The following is a 23494-nucleotide window of genomic DNA, read 5'->3' on the forward strand; positions in this document are numbered from 1 at the left end:
GAAATACACAAATTAGGGATGGAGTAGAAACTGAGGAAATAATCACCCAAAAACTAGTCCAAATTGAGATGCATCCCATGACAAAGCAATAATCCTTTACACTATCATTGATACACTGTTATGCTTGCAAACAAGCATCTGGCATGGCTATTCTCTGAGAGGCCCAACCAACAACTGACTCCAAAAGATATAGGGGGCTGATGAGATGGAACAGTGGTTAAGAGCATCGACTGCTCTTCCAAAGGTCCTGAGTTCAAATCCCAGCAACCACAGGGTGGCTCACAAACATCCATAACAAAAATCTGATGCCCTGTTTTGGAGTGTCTGAAGACAGCTACAGTGTACACACATATAATAAATAAATAAATCTTAAAAAAAGAAAGATACAGACAACCACAGCTAAAGAATAAATGGAACTGGGGGACTCTTATGGAAGAATAGGAGGAGGGAATGTAGTCCCTCAGGGAATAGTAACTTCATAGGAAGACCAATAAAATCAACTAACCTCAAATATTGGAGGATCTCAAAGATTGAACCCCAAGCAAAGGACATACAAGGGCTGGATATAGGCCCCTCACACAGATGTAACAGTTGTGCAGCATGATATTCATATGGGTTCTAAATACCTGGAGCAAGGGCTATACCAAAGGCTGTTGCCTATGGGGCAGTGGGTGTGGGAAAAATAGGGGAGTGGGAGAAAACCCACATCCTGCCAGAGTACTGGTGCTCTGGGTGGGTGGATACAGAAGGATTGCTGCACATTTTTCATGTGGCCCTGGATGGGTGTCTGGTGTGGGAAGCCACTGGACCCCAGCTCAGCTGGTAGTGGACAAAGGGCAGTTCTAGGTACCAGGTTCTCAGCCTCGGGTATCCCAGACACCACTGGACACCACAGAAGAGCTGAGAACAGAATGTGGGCCCTGGTGGCAGCTCAGGAGGCTTGGTAAGGCCTGGAGCCAAAGGTAGGAGTGGGCAGGGAGGAGGGGCACTGTGTGGTTCTCACAGGAGTGAGAATCCTTGGTCGTGTCCATGGTTGGAGTGCAGGAATTCCTTTTGGCAGGAGGTTAGACAGTTAGACGGTGCTCTTTAGGAGAAAGTCTATTTCATCATTCAAGCATGGTGGGCCTTGATGAGCAGAGACAGTCTATGGTTTTAGAGCTTTATTGCAGAAAGGCAGGGGAAAGGGAAAAGGTAAGGAAAGAGGCCAGACATAGCCATGTGGAGAGAGGGGAGAAGAAAGAGAGAGAGAGAGGGCTAGAGATGAGAGTAAGAAAGGTGAAAGCTTAAAGAGAGCAAGGAGGTCCCAAGCAGCCCCTTTTATAGTGGGCTGGGCTATTTTGCTGTTGCCAGGTAACTATGGGGAGGTGGGGGGCATACCTGGCTATAGTCAGGTAACTGTGGGGGTGGAGTCTGTCCAGAATGCCAGAAGATTGGGACATTGTCTATGTGACTTATAGTCACAGAATCATGGAGTTGGGGGCTCTGTGGTGTCAGGCACCTGACTCTCGGAACATGGCTCAGTTTTCTGTCCCTTGTAGAGTTTTCTACTGGGTTGCCAGAGCAAGCCTTATTCAACCAAAATAGGCTACCTATCACAGTCTCACAGTTGCCTGCATGTGGGTTATGTTCTTCTAGCTGGGCTTCCCTGTTTCACCTCAGTAAGAGAGGAAGTGCCTATCTTCACAGAGACTTAAAGTGCCAAGGATATACCCTTGAGGGTATCTGCTCTCTAGTTCAGAGGAGAAAGGGAGGGGGATGAGGGCAGGATTATGGGAGGGGGTGGCTTGGAGAAGGGCAGTGAGCAGGAATGTAAAATGAATAAGTAAAAAATAAATTAATTAAAAGTATTTTGGATGACAAAGTAAGTATAAAAAGGTTGATGAGTTTAAATAAAACATCTATAGGAATAACTAAGACTGTCTAAGGCAACATAGCCAATCCTGTGAGTTCTTGCCTTTATAGGAACAAGGAGTAGATTAAACAGATGAAGTATATTGTAACCACCATTACCCGGACAAAGCAGCATCTTGCAAAGTTGCTACAGACATCCACTACTCTAATTTACTATAATACAAGAAAGCAGCAACATGTGGAATAAGGAATGCCACGTAGATAGAAGCTACATAGACTCCTGTTATTTCCTGAGTTTAGATCTTCTTTTACTGGAGTATTGGGGAAAAGAGTCTGCTTGCAACTTCATTAGCACAGCTTATACAGTTCCATATAATTTTACAGGTCTCCACTGAAACACTGCAAGGAAGTAGGCACAAGGGATAACTGCTAGAGCCAGGGCAAGAGAGTTGTAGCCACCACTCCCTTGCCTAGGGAGCATGTTTCTTCCTGCAGATATTGCCTGTTCTTTTCCTTATAGTAGAACATTGGGATAGAGTTGTAAGCAGTTGAAAGTTCAGACACACACACACACACACACACACACACACACACACACACAAAACATAAAAGAAAGGAAAATATATATCTCCATCCCTTCTCTGTTGTTGTGAGCTCTGCTGATCTATGCTGATTGGTGCTGATCTGTGCTGAGCTGAGTGTGCTTATCTGTGCTGAGCTGTGCTATTTTGGTATTAGTTAGCAGGACTACTATGGGGAAATGACAACCTATAGAAACACTGATAATGGTGCTAGCATGGGTCACTGCCTCTTCACTATAGTCTGGAAATATCTTTTACATTCAAAATATCATTTTTGAAAGGAGGAATAAAATATGAGAACAAAAAGACACCCTGTTGTCTTATCTGTCAAAAGATGCCTAAAATGAACTTTTGCACACCATTTGTATACCTTCTAATAGAAAGCAATGTAAAACAAACGATAAAACCAAACCAAATGTTTTAAAAACCTTAAGTATCATTTTGGATTCAAACAGCATTAAAAAAGTAAATAACTATTAAAAGGAAGAAAAGGAAGAAGAGGAAGACAAGGAAGGGGAAGGGGAAAGAGGAGGAGGAAGAGAAGGAGAGGACGAGGAAGAAGGAGAAGGAGGCGAAGAGGAAGAGGAAGAGGAAGAGGAAGAGGAGGAAGAGGAAGAAGAAGAAGAAGAAGAAGAAGAAGAAGAAGAAGAAGAAGAAGAAGAAGAAGAAGAAAAAGAAGAAGAAGAAGAAGAAGAAGAAGAAGAAGAAGAAGAAGAAGAAGAAGAGGAAGAAGAAGATGATGATACAGAGAAGCATGTAAACCACATTAAAATTAGACATTACAAATCATAGAAAAATGTGTCTCATTTTGTATCTCTGTATAGACAGTAACCCTGCATGTGACACACACCTCACCTTTCTATACACTAGACATTCTACTGATGTATTTATTCATATTTTATAGTCAAGTGGAACACAGAAAAAGACACACACACACACACAGAGACACATAGAAAGAGAGAGAGAATAATAGCCAGAAGCTGGAAAGAACCCAGATGCCCCTCAACAGAGGAATGGATACAGAAAATGTGGTACATCTACACAATGGAGTACTACTCAGCTATTAAAAAGAATGAATTTATGAAATTCCTAGGCAAATGGATGGACCTGGAGGGCATCATCCTGAGTGAGGTGACACATTCACAAAGGAACTCACACAATATGTACTCACTGATAAGTGGATATTAGCCCAAAACCTAGGATACCCAAGATATAAGATACAATTTGCTAAACACATGAAACTCAAGAAGAATGAAGACTGAAATGTGGACACTATGCCCCTCCTTAGAATTGGGAACAAAACACCCATGGAAGGAGTTACAAAGACAAAGTTTGGAGCTGAGATGAAAGGATGGACCATGTAGAGACTGCCATATCCAGGGATCCACCCCATAATCAGCATCCAAACGCTGACACCATTGTATATACTAGCAAGATTTTATCGAAAGGACCCAGATGTAGCTGTCTCTTGTGAGACTATGCCGGGGCCTAGCAAACACAGAAGTGGATGCTCACAGTCAGCTAATGGATGGATCACAGGGCTTCCAATGGAGGAGCTAGAGAAAGTACCCAAGGAGTTAAAGGGATCTGCAACCCCATAGGTGGAACAACATTATGAACTAACCAGTACCCCGGAGCTCTTGACTCTAGCTGCATATGTATCAAAAGATGGCCTAGTCGGCCATCACTGGAAAGAGAGGCCCATTGGACACGCAAACTTTATATGCCCCAGTACAGGGGAACGCCAGGGCCAAAAAGGGGTAGTGGGTGGGTAGGGGAGTGGGGGTGGGTGGGTATGGGGGACTTTTGGTATAGCATTGGAAATGTAAATGAGCTAAATACCTAATAAAAAATGGAAAAAAAGAGAGAGAGAGAGAGACAGAGAGGAAGAGAGAGAGAGAGAGAGAGAGAGAGAGAGAGAGAGAGAGAGAGAGAGAGAGAGAGAGCAGTCCACTGTGTTCACCTCTTTCTTTTCTTACAGCCACTTTGGAAATCCCTTTTTTTATTATAAATATCAAAACATCAGAACTAAAATTTTCTGATTCTCCCAACCATTGAGCAATTGCAAATCAGGAAGAGAACTGAGCTAAAGTACCAGGAGTGATTGACAGATCAAGAGAAGGGTCACTGTGCAGATAACATGATGGAGGGAGGGGCAACTGAGTCCAGGTTCTGATCTGATAGCTTTCTGATCTGGTTCTTTAGAGTCAAAGATTTTAGATCAATGCAACAAGGTTCTAATTCTGAACATCTGTGATCCTTAACCTACAAAAATTATGCCCATCTATGGAAGATACAGTGATGGCTTTGGGGACTGTGCTTGGTGTCTGCGCTGCCTTGCCCACCATTCTTCAAGTGGATGAAACTCTCTCCTTTTGCTGAGCAGGACCTACTGCAACTGACTTGACTCATCATACTCCATCCATTCTGGCTGTGCTAGTGACTCACCACAGTCCTCTAGTCATACATGCAACTGTTGTGGGTGGACAGCACAGTATTTGTACAGGCTTAACAACAGACTCTTACCCCAAACATCTAATCATGCTTTAGAGTGCATGAAAAGTATCTGAAATACAGAGGATATCAACAAAATAAAATCTCACTTTAAACTATTTTAAAATTCTTAGAGTTTGAACTGAATATCTCTGTGGAATTAGGTAAGATATTCTTGTTTTGGAGTTTAAAGGGATGGAACTATAAAGATGAAGGTAGTAAAGCTGGATGCAACAAAGCTTAAAAACTCAACATGTTCTCTAAAAGTCACACAGTACAATGAGAATATTAACTCCTGAAAATTGTTCTCTGATTTTCAAACTCATGGTATTTTCCCCTTTCGAATTAAATTAATATAAAATTATTATGTATAGGAGGAAAATTATAGAGATTGACTTATAGTCATTATGTGCATGTATGTGTATACCTACACATACACATGCAAATATAAACAGGAATATATGCAGTCTTTCAGACAAAGACAATAATAATATGCTAAAATGTAATGTGTCAATCAAAATCTGAAAATATTTTATGTATGTGATAGCTATTCTTTGTTGACACCTTGACTACATCTGGAATTAACTAAAAACCAAAATTTGGGGACACATTTCAATAATTTTTGCTTACTTTTAAGAAAGAAGGTCCACTTTTAATATGGATATTTGAGGTGGGAAACACACCTTTAATGTGGATATTTTAGGTGTGAAAATACAACTTTAAAACAGATAATTTAATTGGGAAATCTGTCTCTAATATGGGACACATCTCCTACAGGAAGCCTATAATATTAATTAATAATATAATTAAGGAAGCCTAATATAATTAGGAAGCATATAATATAATGTTATATAATATAATATGGATATTTGAGGTGGGAAACACACCTTTAATGTGGATATTTTAGGTGTGAAAATACAACTTTAAAACAGATAATTTAATTGGGAAATCTGCCTCTAATATGGGACACATCTCATACAGGAAGCCTATAATATTAATTAATAATATAATTAAGGAAGCCTAATATAATTAGGAAGCCTATAATATAATATTAATAATATGCTAAAATGTAATGTGTCAATCAAAATCTGAAATAGAACTTTAAAACAGATAATTTAATTGGGAAATCTGCCTCTAATATGGGACACATCTCCTACAGGAAGCCTGTATAAGGACATCGAAGGATGATTTGGTTTTTGCCTACTTGCTTTTGCCTGACTAGCAAGTCCATTACTAATTAGCATAAAATCCTGGTTCTTCATGATCTAATTATATACAAAAGGCCAGCTGAGAAATCCAACCTAATAGACTGAACAACTACTGGATTATTGGATTTTCCATTCATAGAGAGCTATTATTGGGTTAGTTGGACTACAGCCTGTAAATCCTTCTAAATAATACCACAGAGCTGGAGAGATGGTTCAGCAGTTAAGAGTACTGACTACTCTTCCAGAGGTCCTTAGTTCAAGTCCCAGCAACCACATGGTGGCTCACAACCATCTGTAATGGGATCTGATGCCATCTTCTGGTGTGTCTGAAGAGAACAATGGTGTGCTTATATACATAAAATACATAAATAAAACTAAAAAATACTATATAAAATATTATATATTTAATTCATGAATTCTGTTACTCTAGTAAGCCATGACCAATAAAATTAGTAAACAGGTATATTATACTATTTTACTGATTCCAACAAGTATAAGGTAGATTCCAGTTTCACTGGGCAAAATTGGAAAAAGAAAAATTTGAAACAGAGAATCAAGTTTCAATGCCAAAATTATTTTAATTATATAGAAGGCCTTTGAGTAGAACACAGAACATAAGAAAGGTCTCTGTCAGTCTTAATAAGTTGCCATGTTGCCATGGAATATCCTGTTCCCATCGATCTATATCAGTCAAAAAATCCATTGGTATTGAACTGTCAGGGGCAGGTAGCAATGCCATTGGGTGCATTTATTTTTCAGGATCCTAGTGATTTGTAGTTTGGTTCTAAGGATTTTGGATCAAGTCTCTGTAGTTCTTTGAGAATAACTTCTCTTTCTATAGAAAGGAGCTTTTGGTAACTACTGAGATTTAGTGCAGATTAAATGCTTAATTTTCAGTAATCAACTTTTCATGTGACTTGAGAAGCTTATTTTGAACTGAATCTACAAACTCTTTACCTTCAGGTCATTAAGAATGCATGTAGATCAATGAGTTATTGTTAAGTAGGCCAGGTTGAAGTAGGCTCTGAAGACACAAAAAAGCAAAAAAAAAAAAAAAAAAAAAAAAAAAGAACTAGCAAAATGTATTATTACTACCCTACTTATCCTTTCACCTAGATGTATCTAGGACTTCCTGAGAATTAACTTTAATCAGAGCACCAATGAAGATCCAGGCATTTTTTTTCCCCGAGACAGGGTTTCTCTGTATAGCTCTGGCTGTCCTGGAACTCACTCTGTAGACCAAGCTGGACTCAAACTCAGAAATCCGCCTGCCCCTGCCTCCTGAATGCTCAGATTAAAGGCATGTGCCACCACACCCGGCTTAGGCATGTTTTAAACTGACCATATTAAGTATACTTGATTACGTGGGCACAAATATTTTAAGTACTGTTTTCTCTCTCTGGAGACCCATGATGGAGAGTAGTAACGATGAATTGTTATGCTTTCATTTATTGATTGCTTGAGCTGAGAGAAAACATACATATATGAATATATATTAGTATATATGCAAATATATATATGTATATGTATATGTATATATATTATACCTATACTTACAAAGAAACAAAAAACAAAACAAAACAACAACAACAACAAAAAACCAACCAACCAATCAACCAACAACAACAGCAATAAAAAAAAAAAAAAAACTATGCTGTTCTGTCTAGTGATTAAGGTAATCCAAAGCATCTTTGGGTATCTGCACAAGAAAGTTATAGAAGCAAAAAAAAAATCAGTTAGTCATATAATAACTAGATAGTGATGACTTTACACTTTTGAGTGAGGCTTACTGAATTAGGATTATCAGGATCTTATCTTAAAGTTACTGGAGTTGAAAACAAATGGCTGGTGGTACTGAAGAGTGTTGCCTAAAATAAAATGTGCCTAGCTATAACACTGCCACAACATAAAGATGTTTAATGAGAGTTTATAATTTCTCCATTTCTAATTTTTTTAAATTGGGTATTTATTTCATTTACATTTCCAATGCTATCCCAAAAGTCCCCCACATGCTCTCCCACCCACTCCCACTTTTTGGCCCTGGCATTTCCCTGTACTGAGGCATATAAAATTTGTACGACCAATGGGCCTCTCTTTACACTGATGGCCCACTAGGCCATCTTCTGATTCATATGCAGCTAGAGACACGAGCTCCGGGGGTACTGCTAAGTTCATATAGTTCCACCTATAGTATTGCAGATCCCTTCAGCTCCTTGGGTACTTTCTCTAGCTCCTCCATTGGGGGCCCTGTGGGGCCCTTTATCAGCATCCAATACCTGAATGTGAGCATCGACTTCTGTGTTTGCATAGTCTCACAAGAGACAGCCATATCTGGGTCCTTTCAGCAAAATCCTGCTAGTGTATGCAATGGTGGCAGCGTTTGGAAGCTGATTATGGGATGGATCCCCGGATATGGCAGTCTCTAGCTGGTCCATCCTTTCGTCTCAGCTCAAAACTTTGTCTCTGTTACTCCTTCCATGGGTGTTTTGTTCCCAATTCTAAGAAGGGGCAAAGTGTCCACACTTTGGTCTTCATTCTTCTTGAGTTTCATGCGTTTAGCCAATTGTATCTTCTATCTTGGGTATTCTAAGTTTCTGGGCTAATATCCACTTATCACTGAGTACATATTGTGCCAGTTCTTTTGTGATTGGGTTACCTCACTCAGGATGATGCCCTCTAGGTCCATCCATTTGCCTAGGAATTTCATAAATTCATTCTTTTTAATAGCTGAGTAGAACTCCATTGTGTAAATGTACCACATTTTCTGTATCCATCCTCTGTTGAGGGGCGTCTGGGTTCTTTCCAGCTTCTGGCTATTATAAATAAGGCTGCTATGAACATAATGAAGCATGTGTCCTTCTTACCGGTTGGAACACCTTCTGGATATATACCCAGGAGAGGTGTTGCTGGATCCTCCGGTAGTACTATGTCCAATTTTCTGAGGAACAAGCAGACTGATTTTCAGAGTGGTTGTACAAGCTTGCAATCCCACCAACAATGGAGGAGTGTTCCTCTTTTTCCACATCCTCGCCAGCATCTGCTGTCACCTGAATTTTTGATCTTAGCCATTCTAACTGGTGTGAGGTTGAATCTCAGGGTTGTTTTGATTTGCATTTCCCTGATGATTAAGGATGTTGAACATTTTTTCAGGTGCTTCTCAGCCATTCGGTATTCCTCAGGTGAGAATTCTTTGTTAAGGTCTGCACCCCATTTTATAATGAAGTTATTTGATTATTTGGAGTCCACCCTCTTGAGTTCTTTATATATATTGGATATTAGTTCCCTATCTGATTTAGAATAGGTAAAGATCCTTTCCCAATCTGTTGGTGGCCCTTTTGTCTTATTGACGGTGTCTTTTGCCTTACAGAATCTTTGCAATTTTATGAGGTCCCATTTGTTGATTCTCAATCTTACAGCACAAGCCAATGCTGTTCTATTCAGGATTTTTTTTTCCCTGTGCCCATATCTTCGAGGCTTTCTCCCACTTTCTTCTCTATAAGTTTCATTGTCTCTGGTTTTATGTGGAGTTCCTTGATCCACTTATATTTGACCTTAGTACAAGGAGATAGGAATGGATCAATTCGCATCTTCTACATGTTAACCGCCAGTTGTGCCAGCACCATTTGTTGAACATGCTTTCTTTTTTCCACTGGATGGTTTTAGCTCCCTTGTCAAAGATCAAGTGATCATAGGTGTGTGGGTTCATTTCTGGGTCTTCAATTCTGTTCCATTGGTCTACTTGTCTGTCACTATACCAGTACCATGCAGTTTTTATCACAATTGCTCTGTAGTACCACTTTAGGTCAGGCATGGTGATTCCACCAGAGGTTCTTTTATCCTTGAGAAGAGTTTTTGCTGTTCTAGGCTTTTTCTTAATCCAGATGAATTTGCAGATTGCCCTTGCTAATTCGTTGAAGAATTGAGTTGGAATTTTGATGGGGATTGCCTTGAATCTGTAGATTCCTTTTGGCAAGATAGCCATTTTTACTATATTGATTCTGCCAATCCATGAGCCTGGGAGGTCTTTCTCCATCTTCTGAGGTCTTCTTTAATTTCTTTTTTCACAGACTTGAAGTTCTTATCATACAGATCTTTCACTTCCTTATTAAGTTTGAGAAAGAGTGATCTATGAAGCAAGATCCTGGATAGCCAGGTCTATACAGATAAACCCTGTTTTGAAACCCAAACCAACCATCTAAAATCAAAATAATTTTTAAATCAATATTCGGAGATGACATCATGAATAATGAATGCACAGCCCCCAGAATTTGTCAAAGATCAAATTATTATTAAAGAATACCATTTATTTATTTAATGTCAGTGCATTATCATATATGCATACACAACCACACACACATGCATGCCCACACAAATTAAATGTCCATGTGTGAAAGTCTCAGTACCAGTTAAGGTAGGCATTTCTCTCCACCTCCTGGATCACAGAGGTTAAATTCATTTTTTTGTTTTTTGACTTGGCAGCACGCCCCTTCTCAATTTGACCCATCTTTCATGGGCTTAAATAGTGATATATTTTATATAAAATTAAGTTTTTAATACTTTTTAGTTTATGAAAATAGATTTTTCATTCCATTTCTCCAAGTATTTCTACATCACCATCCAGTCTCTTCACTAAATTAATGATGTCTTTTCTCCATATCCAAATTACTGGATGCATATATTTATATATAAATATATTTATACCCATGTATTTTTCTGTATATAACCTGTTTTGTCTGAATAGTGTTACTTGTATATATTTTTAGTGCTGAACATTTGGCATTGAACAACAAATTTAAATCCGAAAAACTAGACCCGTTTTCAAAAGCCTATCTCATGATGATGGTAGAGGACATCAAGAAGGACTTTAATAACTCACTTAAAGAAATACAGGAGAACACAGCTAAACAGGTAGAAGACCTTAAAGAGGAAGCACAAAAATCCCTTAAAATATTGCAAGAAAACACGACCAAACAGGTGATGGAATTGAATAAAACCATCCAAGACCTAAAAAGGGAAGTAGACACAATAAAGAAAACCCAAAGTGAGGCAATGCTGGAGATAAAAAACCTAGGGAAGAAATCTGGAACCATAGATGCAAGCATCAGCAACAGAATACAAGAGATGGAAGAGAGAATCTCAGGTGGAGAAGATTCCATAGAGAACTTCGGTACAACAATCAAAGAAAATGGAAAATGCAGAAAGATCCTAACTCAAAACATCCAGGAAATCCAGGACACAATGAGAAAACCAAACGTACAGATAATAGGAGTAGATGAGAATGAAGATTTTCAACTTAAAGGGCCAGCAAATATCTTCAACAAAATTATAGAAGAAAATATTTCTTTTCTCATTGATTATTAAAGTTTAAACAAGCCAGTTTGTTGTAGCAAGTTTTGTCCTATGCCCAGATGATGAAAATTTGTATTCACCCAGAAACAAATCATCATGTATCACATGACTTATTCAGGCACATTGAATAATCATCTATTCTCTGTGCTTTTAATACAACTATTTCCTCTTTATTCATAACCCCGTCTTTCATAGTGCATACCAAATCCTGTGGCTACCTCCATTGATAAAAGGATCCAGAAATTCAGAACCAAACTGCAAGAATATGTTTTTTTTTTCCTTTTCTCTATTTAATCACTAACTAGAACCAAGGCTATTATTTTCAACCAAGTACATGTCATGCTTTCAAGAAATGAAAGTCACTGTACTTCTTTTTTAACCTATGTAGTCCTAACTATTCTACAAGGGATGAAACACAATCTGCTCTCAATTCTAACTTTATTACATCATTCTGTCAACATAACAACTTAACAACCTTCTTAATCTTTCTACAAAATACTATAATGTCTTAAGTCTATTTGAGTCAAATCATTAATTATTTAAAATCAAGAATTCATCTATACAATATTTTATGAAAGTTTACCTTAACATTGATCTACAGGAATATTGTCCAATGCAGTGGGTTATCTTCCAAGAGGGAATCACAGCAGATTATAGGCAGTGAGAGTCTCCCCAGTCCAATCACAGCTGGTTAGATATATGAAGAATACAACAATGATAAACATGAAAAGGTACAGCAGCAATGAATAGCAATCCAGAGACAATCCTTTGGGCCTTTCCCTTTCTAAGCTATAGCCATTGAATTTGAGCAAAACCATGGACTATATTCAGGAAACTCACCCACTGCTTCTAACCATGCATGGTATCCACCATGAATACCTGTGAGAAATGTTATAAAAAGTTCACAGTCTGTATTACCAACTTAGTGGAAGATTTTTAAGCATCTGTAGCAGTTTTTAGAAGACATGCATGCCAAATAATGCTGAAGATAATGCTGAAGAATGGTGGGATATGTCTTTGAACCCAGGATGTGGAAGACTGAGGAAAATCCCTGTGAGTAAGGACTAGCCAGGTCTACATACTCAGTACAGATTAGTCAGGGCTACACAATGAGAACATTACTTGCTGAAAAAATTGTTTTTAAAAGTTTTATTTCTCCTATGGGTAGGCAATTATCTATCCCATAAGGTGCGGTGTTCATTTATTTCCTGCACCAAGTTAAGCTGTGGGCAGATGTTACTTGCACAGTCCTCTACCTTTTCAACATTTAGTTTCATTAATGGAATGACAAGGGCCATGAGATTTTTCTGGAGAATACGAGAGTGGTCGAACTGGATTGGCAGGCATTACAGGACAGGGAGTAGTTCTGATAGATTGAATAAGAAATGTTCCTCACAGATTCTAGTATTTGAACACTTGGTTCCTAGGTTGTGGATCTGTTTGGTGTGGTTTCCAAGGTGTAGCCTTGCTGATGGAAATATATCACATCCAGTGGGTTCTAAGATTAAAAGTCTTGTGCTCACTCTTTTTTTTTCTCTCTACTTAGTGATTGTATTTAAAGATATGATCTTTCAGCATCCTATACCATTGATCACCTGGGGAGCACATTGAATTTCATCAACATCAAGATACTATAAATGTTTCAGAAACTATAAATGTTTACTCTGTTCCCTAGATGGCAATTTGTTACACACAGATCTGTTCACATGGTTCCAACATATATGTATAATTTGTACATGAAAATAAGATCTCTCTCTCTCTCTCTCTCTCTCTCTCTCTGTCTCTGTCTCTTCCTCTCTCCCCCTTCCCTCCTCTTTTTCCTTAAATGTTCCTGAGAAAATGTGTATAGCTCAAAAACAAACATTAGAAGAAAAGAGACTTATGAAGGTTTTTCATCTGACTTTGCATAGGTACTGTTGGTACATGTGTTTTGGTACATGTGTGTGCGATACACACACATACTCACACACATGAGTAATTAAAATGATAATGCTTTTCATATATCTATTTTAAAAATATGTGTGTTATACCCATATGCAGTTAACTCATGTTCAAGTATAAAGGAATGAAATTTGCAGGTAGATAGATGGAAATGAAAAGAACCAGTAACAGAGAGTGATAGCATTCAAACTTTAAAAAGACAATTTCTTTCTGTTCACTCCCTATGAGGCTTCCACATAAGGTCTTTTGCTTTGTCAGGTTTTATAGAGGCCATGTGAAAAATATGATATTTAAAACTAGTCAATGGCATAAAGGAATGCATTTAGAGAGGAGCAGCAGTATAATACTTAGCAAATGATAGTAGAAAGGGGATTTCTGGAGGCAGAAGTTTTATGTGGATAATGGTATGATAGGGTTTGGAAAAATAGTGGTTTATAGCATGGTTTAACCGAAATGTACATATATAAGTTATTTGGGAACTTATACACTAGCTTATACTATTTAACACAATAGTAAAAATACTAGAGTATATGTGATATAAAATCATATAGGAAGAGTACTGGAAGCTAAATGTTTAATCGAGAATCAAGATAGGTCCTGAAGTTGTGTGAAATAAGTGGAATATGTTAAGTAAGATGTATGAAGAATCTTTATGAAACACACACATACACACACACACACACACACACACACACACATATTATATGAGTTACAGGTACTTTATCATACTTATATATTTATTAATATATATGTAACATAAAAATTTCAAATTATAATATGTAATATATGTATTGTAATACAAGATAAACTACATATATAACTACATAATATAAAAAATAGCTACACTTGATTGGAATTTGAAGATATTTATATGAGTATATATACTTTTTATATATAATATATATAAAGTATTTTTCATATATTACATAAAGTAGTATATATACATATACAAATATATATACATATATTTGTACACATATGTACATATGTATATATGTATGCTCACTCATATTACATACATATCTCCATATTTGAATCAAGTACAACTAGTCCAAATTTAATAGTTATGTGTATACTTTATTATGTAATATAATATATACTTTATTGCATAGTATAATAATAAAATTTACATGTTATTCATATACATATATATATAAGTAGTATATTTATGATGTATTTTTATATATAATATAAGCATTTACATATATTTATATATTTGTATGTATATATTTATGGTAGTTCAAACAGAAATACCTAATTTAGTGAAAATACTACTCCAAGCAGATATGAGTTATCAAAGAAAATCTTAGTGACAGACAAAGATTAATTCACTAAGGTATATAAATTAGAGAATCCCAGAAACCATATATAATTATACATATTCAATGTAAAAATCAACGATATACTTCATCCAAATTAATCTTATAAATGTGACTTTATATGGAAACAAAAAAACTTCAGTGTAGATAAAAACTTAAATAATAAAAGAGTTCGAAGAGGTATCATCATACCAGATTTACATTTATGCTGCATAGTTAAAGTAACAAAAGTTGTATGATATGGCATTGCTATGCATTGATGAACACCACTTGAGAAGCAATAACCTTCACAAATAGTGAGTTGGTGGCATGAGTCACCACATGATTCTACTTTGGAAATACCTTAGCAATCCTAAAATCCAAACATTTTGAAATGAAATACAAAATATAATGACAAAAAGCAAAGGACATGTCTCTGTGGACCTCTCCCTTCCAGAGCCTCCAACAGTCTGAACTGTGTCTTCTATAAACATGTTACAATATTCACTTTAGTGTTTTTATGGGATTCCTGAGTGTGTTACCAAGTGGATCTCTGATTCTTGTGCCTGCTCCTGTTGCACTTTTAATTTTGTTGAGTTGCCTTGTTCACTCTCAATATGTCTTTGATCTTATTATATTTCATTTTGATTTGTTTGGTCATTGTATCTTGGGCATGCATTTCTAGTCAAAGATAAAAAGAGAGCTAATCTAGAAGGGAGGGTAGGTTGGGGATGATCTAGGAGGAGTAGAAAAAAAGGGAAACTGTAGTTATGATATATTGTATTAAAATTATTTTCCAATAAAACTTACATCCAAAACCATTTTGAAATGAAAAACAAAATATAATTCCAATAAGGCCTTTAAACAAACAAACAAACAAAAAAATAAAAAGCAAGGCACACTCTTGTGGATTTATATCAGAGAATGGTCAAAAAAATTCTGCATGCTACTTTCCATACCTTATAAATATCAAAATAAGGTGGTCAGAACACAGAGGAATAGATTAAATTTTCAAAAGAAATATTTCCCAAGTCACCAGTTTCTTTTTTAATCTGGGCCAGATTTCAAAAATAATAAATAACAAGTACCTAATGACACTGAAGCAGTATAGCAATATCAAAATGCACATTAAAAATGACCGAAAAAAGGTTTATAATTCTACCAGTGTGTATGCTACAGCTCTGTATCTAAAGATACCCTACATTTCCACATGTTGGCAGTCCACACACCTGAATTCACCCTGTCCACTATCTTTCTTAATGCTACTTTGGAATCCCCCTTTCTTTATAATAAGCATCATAGTATCAAAATTCATACCTTCCTAATTCTCCTATCCATCCAGAAATTGAGAAGCACAAACCACCATAGTCTTTTGAGTCTTTCCTCTGCCGATAAGCTGTATGTTAATGCTTAAGTGCTTTTATCTTTTCCCATCCTTCATGGCAAGAAGAATATTTAAACTTCCTTAGGAATTTTATTTTTATGAAACATCCATATACCAAAATAAATATCCTTTCTTTTCTGTCTGCCCTTTGTCCCACACACCAATAATTCACAATACTGTTGATTCTTTGAAATGTTCACCCTGTAAGAGAACTGAGCTGAAGTGACAGGGCAGATTGAAGGCTCAAGGGGAGGGACAATGCAGCTAACACAACACAGGACAAGACAAAGTAATGCAAGTCCTGATCTGATAGCTTTCTCATCTGATTCATCACTCAAAGTTTTGAGATGCATAAATTTGAAATACTTAATGTGCAGAAAACATGTCTAACTATGAAAGAAATGATGGGGTTATGAGAGAGCTGACCTTGGTTGCTGCATTGCCTTGCTGACCATTCCTAGGGTGGATGTGACAGCCATCTTTGCCTGCCTCTTTTCTGAGCAGGACCTGCTGCACTGACTTGAATAATCACACTCCCAACCCCCAGTCTGTTCTTGTGAGCTAGCACAGCCCTCCAATCACGCATGCGTGGATGTTTGCCAGGATGCAGGGATTCAAAATCTTTTGTAAAGCTAATAACATAAGGATGCTGCCATGAGCTTTATGGTATCCTATTGCTAGTATGAAAGAAGTGGGTCATCATAATCTCCTGTATACATTGGTTCAATTTATACATAAATTCAAGGTGTTTTGTGGGCAATGGTGACTACATAATATTGAATTGTGTTCCATTTAGATCTCTTTACAAAGGAAAAAAAGTGTGCTTATAAAAAACATTACCAAAACGAGGTAAAGTACAAAAGCACTAGATAATTGTAGTGCTATCAGGAGATAGCACTTAGGAATAAAAGATGCTACCTTAACAACGTTCTGCATTAATTGGGATTTATTTGATTAGGTACATTTTTAAAACTTCCTATGTGTTCATGTAAATGAAAAACTTACCATGAACATAATATTTGTTGTTTACTAAAAGCCTTGGTTTTTCATTCAGTGAGGAAATCTTTTTCTTGTGTTTCCAAATATTGTTGCTATAAGATAGTTACTTGATTGTTCATTTCTTTATTTTTTAGACAGACTCTTACTTGTTAGAAATTCCTGGACTGGTAAGTCACTTTGTAGACTGGGCTGACTTTGAACTCAATGATTTACCTGCTTCGCTCTCATAAGGGCTACAAGTAAACTCTTGTGCCACCACAGTTACCCAGATTTTATTAATTGCAAACACGTGTGTATATTTCTTTCTGTGTCTCCATCTCTGCCTCTGCCTCTGTCTATCACTCAGACTCTGTCTGTTCTCTCCCCCAAAACCCCCTCCTGTGTGTGTGTGTGTGTGTGTGTGTGTGTGCACGCACGCGCGCGCGTGCATGTGTCAGCATTTGTGTAGAGCTATGTAGATGCCAAAGGCTGAATATTTCTCCAGATCTGCAGTTACATGTAGTTTTAGAATCCTGACATGTCTTCTGGGAAATCCTCTTGCAGAACAGTATCTGTTTTTTAATCACAGAAGCATCACTCAGGCTCTTCTATGGACCTTAAAGCCTCTGTGATTTAGATGACTGCTGCATATGCAAATAAAAATACAAACAAAAAAAGGAGAATGGCTCCTGATTTTAAATGTTCATACTTTCAATTCTTTTCCAGTAAATGTAAATATAATATTGACTTAGTGATATCATTTTCTGCACGTCAAAGTCTATGTGGGAAAGGGAAAACTATCTTTGCATCAATAGCTCTTTCTGGCCAAGAACATGCTGTGTAGAATACACTGCCTTTAAACAAAAAGTGTCCCATCTTTATCTGCCACCTAGAAGGTTAAGGCTAAAGGTTTTCATATCATGGCTATCCTGTCTTCTATTTTATATAATATATATATATAACTCAAGGATCATATAGGGTTAGCTAAACAAGAAAATGAATCCAACCTTTTCTGCATCTATCAATACTCTATGTGTCAAAGTGAGATTAGGACACTGAAAATACCTAAAGCAAAATCTGTGTTTTTAAATAGATTGCACTTTTTATCATACAACTAATAAGTAATTGTGGATGTGCATGTAAAATTATCAGTCTCTAAACTTTGGGTTGTAGCATTCTTGCCTGGAACACAGAAAGTGTTAGTGAAGCAGACAGTGCTGAGGATCCTCAACCTGGTCCTACCCAAAGGGACAGGATATCCTAACTCAATTAATTAATTAAGTTAATCCTGCTCAAGAATGACAGAGGCTTGCATCTCAGGTGATTCTATGTCACATGAAGTTGAAAGAGAGAATAATTACCTCAATTATATCTAAGAATAAAAACTTGTAAGATGTGTGCAGTAAGCTATCATGTTCTATGAATTAAAACCACGCCTTCATAATCTATAATTTGATTCTAATTCTAGCATTGATATTGTTATTTTGGAAACTTATGGAAAGTTCTGTGTACTGCTTATTATATCTTTGTAAGGAAGAGAAATATGCAGGCCCAATTCAATAGATACTTAATGTAGGCAGTTAGAAGAGTTGTAGCAATGTGGAATTTGTAGATCTTAAAATTAACCCAAAGGACATGAGGTACACTATCTGGGAATATAAAGAATTGTGTACTTACTGTTTTTGTTATTTTTCTTGACAGAAGTTTAATCTTTATATTCTCAGTTTTTGCAAAACCCCTACTTTCCATAGCATAGAATTCTAGTTTACATGTGATTATCAATTTACTCCATTTTCTTGATTTTTTCATTGTCTCTGATTATTGGAGTCCTCTCATTCACCCCCTCTTCCTCCTCCTCCTTCCTTTTATCCTTTACTTAATTTCTTTTTTTTTGTTCAAATCCTTTTGTATTTTTTGAACTTGTGAGATAGTGTCTCATTCTCTAGATTAGACTGACCTCAAATTTCTAGTAATCCTTTTGGGTCTATCTCTAGAATGAAATGAATAAAGACATGAGTCAATAGAGCTTGAATGCTTTTTATTTAATTCTTAAATGTGCATTTAGGTTTGATCATTAATAACTTTTGCAATTAAATATTTTTGTGAAAAAAGAGCACATGCCCTTTAATCTACCACCTGAGGGGAATAAGCAGAGTCCACATTGATTAACTACAGCCATGATAGCGTTTTGGAATCCTATAGTAACAACAACAATATATTCATAAAATTAAAATTGTAGTAGCAAAAGATTATTTCCAGTCTTCTGTATCTTTAGTGGCAAGTAGCAGTTTGCTGAATTAGCAACTTATATCTCAAACCACAGAGGGCAAGCAGAGAGAACTCTTTGAAACATCATGATGTTTCAAACATCAGGGATATCTTTTGTCCAGCAATGCTGCATCTCCTAATCTTCCCCAAACAGCCATCAACTTAGAATTAAGTGTTTAAAAATTGGATGCTAATAGGGGGCATCTCATTCAAACCACCGTATTCTATACCTTTTCTTTCACAAGCATATCATAAAAAAGTATACTGTACAACTTTAAAAGACTCCATTATCTTTCATAGAATGAACATTGTTTAAAAATTCAATGTGTCTTCTGAGCCTCAAGTCAATTATTTCAATGAAATACATGTAAAATCAAAAGCAAGTTACATATTTCCAGAACACAATGGCACAGAGCATATATTAACTTTCCTCTGAAATGGACTCAGGCTGTCCTGAGAAATGCTTAGGATGGCCTTGAGATTTATATTTTTACTGCTCTGTCTCCTGGATGCAGTAGTTCCTTCTGTGTACAATTTAACCTTCACTTGGGATGAAGATCAAACTCAAATCTATTTATGTTGGACAAGTAATTTACCACAGGTTGAATATCAAACATATCTGTCCTGGGACTTACAAAGACCCACATTGTTGCCAAAACGAACACTTTAAAAATTCAGTATGTTAAAAAATGCAATGCTTCTTAAAATCCAAATTCTCTATAAAACTCTAAAATCTCATTTTGAAAAATGTGCTCTTGTAAAATTAAAAAAAAATTAAACTACCTTCTTACTTCAAGAGAGAAGAATCAAGCAACAATTTGAACAAAGCAAAATCAAACCTCATTGGTGTTACTAACTCAATATCCTAATATCCATGGTCTACTTACTATTTTTTGGTGGTGGGGAGGGTCACCACACCATGCAGCGCTTTTATGACTTAGTTCCTGTAGCATGTCTCTTGACTAGAGCAGGAAGCTGCATTAAGATCTTAGTTATTGTTGAGGGTACTAAAAGGAAAAGGATGTTCTCAACTTGAATGTGGGTTTATTCTAGTCGGTACTATGTAGAAAACATCTTTTGCAAATTGGCGTGGTTGTAAATCCACTCATCAGAAAATTCTAAAAAATGAGATTTAAAAGTATTTGTTAACAAAGAAACATACCATCCATCATAATAAACCCTTTCAATTACTTCATCCTGAAGCAGTTAAATTGCTGATGGTTTCTTTACCCAGGATGGCTGAGAGGTTTTCATCGTACCCTAAATGTAAACTCTTTATGCTAAGGTAGTATGTTTTCCTGACACATCCTTCTCAAACCAGTTTTTTTGTTTTTTGTTTTTTTTAAAGGGAGTGGAAGGAGTGGATCTGGATGAGAGGAAAGATATTGAGGAGACTTACCTGGAGTGGTTTGTGGAAAATATGGTGATGTAATGAATGAGAAAATAAACAAAGAAGAAAAATTATGGAAAAAAAATCTTAAATGTAAGACAATAGAAATTGAATACCACTAATACTGATAAAAACAAGAATTAAAAAATTTGGCTCAAGGCCATGCTTCGTGTAAGCATATATAATAGGGTAAAGACACTTTGGGAACAGAATTATGTTTATTCTAGGAAACACTTGTCTTATCAGCTGTTTGTAGAAAGGTACAAACCAGAGTACAACATCAAGAAACAAGGTAAATAGAACTTTTAAATTGGTGGGTTAGTGTTATGCTCAAATTACAGGGACCCCCCAAAAGACCATATCAGAGGCAATTCTGACATAAATACATAATGGTCTTCATTATAAGCTATAGATCACGGTCCCCCACAGTTCCTGTCACAGCATGTCAGAGTGAGAGTCCCCAATCTAGGGTTTTAGTGTTTTTATTGTTGTTACAGCAAACTTGGGGACTTTTTATAAGGGTTAGGACGTTTAAAAAACTCTATTTCTGGTGTACTCTGCAGGACTGAAACATGGGGACAAATCCATCTGATGAACAGGATATCCAAGTTAACTATCTCTTGTGGTAGCCTAGGTGGGATGCAAACCTCTAGAGTTTCTGGATCCGAGTCACAATGCACCAATGCTGTGATCATAAAAAGAGAAAGAGCTATAAGAATGTGTTCTGATGGGATGTGGGGGAAGGGGGTGCCTCAGTGGGTTCATGCTAAGGCATCCCTTCCCCCTAAGAGACCAGTCACAGTAGGTATAGGAAGTATATAATAGAGTTTATTTAGGGCATGGGGTGGAGAGTTAAGAGAGTAGTAGAGGCAGATATAGGCAGAGAGAAGAAGAGAGTAGAGAAGTAGAGACTAGCCATGGTCCTGTGGAGAGAGGGGGGAAGGGATCTAAGAGAGAGGTAAGAGAGCCAAGAGTGTAAGAGAGGGAGGAGGGGTCAAACAGCTCATTTTATAGTGGGACATGCCTACCTGGCTGTTTCCAGGTAACTGTGGGGAGGAGCATACCTAGATGTTGCCAGGTATCTTTGGGGGTGGAGTCCAGACAGAATTCCAATATGTACCTTGACTCTGCTATTTTAGCCTGACTGGCTGTTGGTAAGGTTTCCATAAGATGTTTGCTCAGTGGATTTTGTGATTTTCTTCTTAGAGTTGGAGCTTAGCCCCTCGTCTCTCACAAAATGAGATGCCTTATAAAAAACAAAGTTGTTTGGGCTTTACAACATGTTGAAAAATTTGATAAGCAATCATTCTAAGGAGACTGGTTGATTTAAGGAGGAAAAGTTAGATTTAAGTAGCAAAAGAAACCCAGGGTGGGATGGGCCTGTCTTCAAGATGACTTCTGAGCACTACCTGCATCCAGAAGCTAGCAGGATTCACCTGCTGACACAACTGCTTCTGATCATTCAGAAGTATCCCTATTGCCTACCACGCCCATGTACAGAGCTAGTTGCTCAGCCCTAATGAAAAAATAGCACATTTCCTAGGTCAATTCAGAAGTGCTAAGGAGCATCATTGAAGGCGATAATTGAAATTACTGTTGCCAGAAGTACTGCCCCCTCCATTATGGTTGAAGAAAATAAATGTGGCAAATCTCATAGTGAAGGAATATTTTAAAGAGCAACCAGCTTCGACACTTTGACTAATAAAGCCATCTTTGTTACATAAATTGTAGTGTGGCTGAAATGAAAATTGTGTGGAAGAAATTGCACCTATACAGAATGAAGTATAAATATAACATATGTAATGGTCTAATAAATCAATGTCTCTTTTAAATTTGCATGTTGTATGTGCTCATGGCAACTATTTCTCTCCATCCTTTTTTAAAGTCAGAGAATCAATCACAGGATACTCATTGATTTTTTTTTAAATACTGTGTTAATTTGTGTATAATGTGATGTTCCCACTAACAGGGTCCTGCATTATTCTTCCTAAGACTTTGAGGGAAAACATACATTAGGGGGCCCCTGTAAAAACTAGGGTTAGGATTTGACTTTGAGATGACTGTTTAAATCCTTTAAAACAGCACAGTTATTTCATAGTCCCTACCCATCTGTGTTCTACTAAGAACTTTTTGTAGGGTTTCCATAAATCTTCCTGTTTTGTCAAAAGCTACATGATACTGAACATTGGCTTGTGATTTTATCAAAAAGAATGAAATCTGTGTCTGAGATTTAGGAGGGCTAAAGGGAGTTTCTGCCCTGAGAATACATTTTTTTTAATGGCAATTTACTTTGATGTAGGCTGCTTAATTTCCCTATCCCATTTTTAAAAAAAATTTCATATCCAAAATCTGCCCATGATGTTTAGAGTTTCATAGTTTCTTTTCCCAGGCTTATAAATTAGATGTTTCTTAAATTCATTAACAGAGTTCTATTTATCCACTGGCTGGCCTCTCTTATGGTGATTAAAGAAAAAAACTGTGCACACACACACATGCACACTCACACACAAAATGCACTTGCTTAACTCCTCTGAAGTATATCTCAAAGGCTTAGGTGCCTTACTTGCTGTTTTCTCTCTGAATACTAAACCTTACATTGTGTTCTTTACCTCTATTTCCCATGGCTTTCTACTACATAGCAATTTTATATTCAACTATAAATCCCTTCCTCTAATGACACATAGTTTACCATTCAAATCCTTGATTCACTGGTATCAGGCAGAACTGACAGATCTATGCCCTCATCTGTAGGC

General features: G+C 36.8%; 1 protein-coding gene and 1 long non-coding RNA gene across 6 annotated transcripts in view; both read right to left on the minus strand.

Annotated features, from left to right (window-relative positions):
• Positions 1 to 23494, minus strand: part of Snhg14 (small nucleolar RNA host gene 14) — a 1177441-nt gene that overhangs the window by 787083 nt on the left and 366864 nt on the right. The window contains exon 6 of the long non-coding RNA NR_146211.1: positions 12066 to 12169. This is a non-coding gene — a long non-coding RNA (small nucleolar RNA host gene 14). The remainder of the gene's footprint in view (positions 1 to 12065; positions 12170 to 23494) is intronic.
• Snrpn (small nuclear ribonucleoprotein N) overlaps positions 1 to 23494 on the minus strand; it is a 467683-nt gene that overhangs the window by 77325 nt on the left and 366864 nt on the right. For 3 of the 5 annotated variants that reach the window (NM_001349690.1, NM_001349692.1, NM_001082961.2), the window contains one exon: positions 12066 to 12169. The exons of the other annotated variants lie outside the window; for them this stretch is intronic. The gene's annotated coding sequence lies outside the window, so the exon portion shown is untranslated. The remainder of the gene's footprint in view (positions 1 to 12065; positions 12170 to 23494) is intronic. 5 annotated transcript variants of the gene reach the window in all.

This window comes from Mus musculus, chromosome 7, assembly GCF_000001635.26.
Source record: "Mus musculus strain C57BL/6J chromosome 7, GRCm38.p6 C57BL/6J".
NCBI lineage: Eukaryota > Metazoa > Chordata > Mammalia > Rodentia > Muridae > Mus > Mus musculus.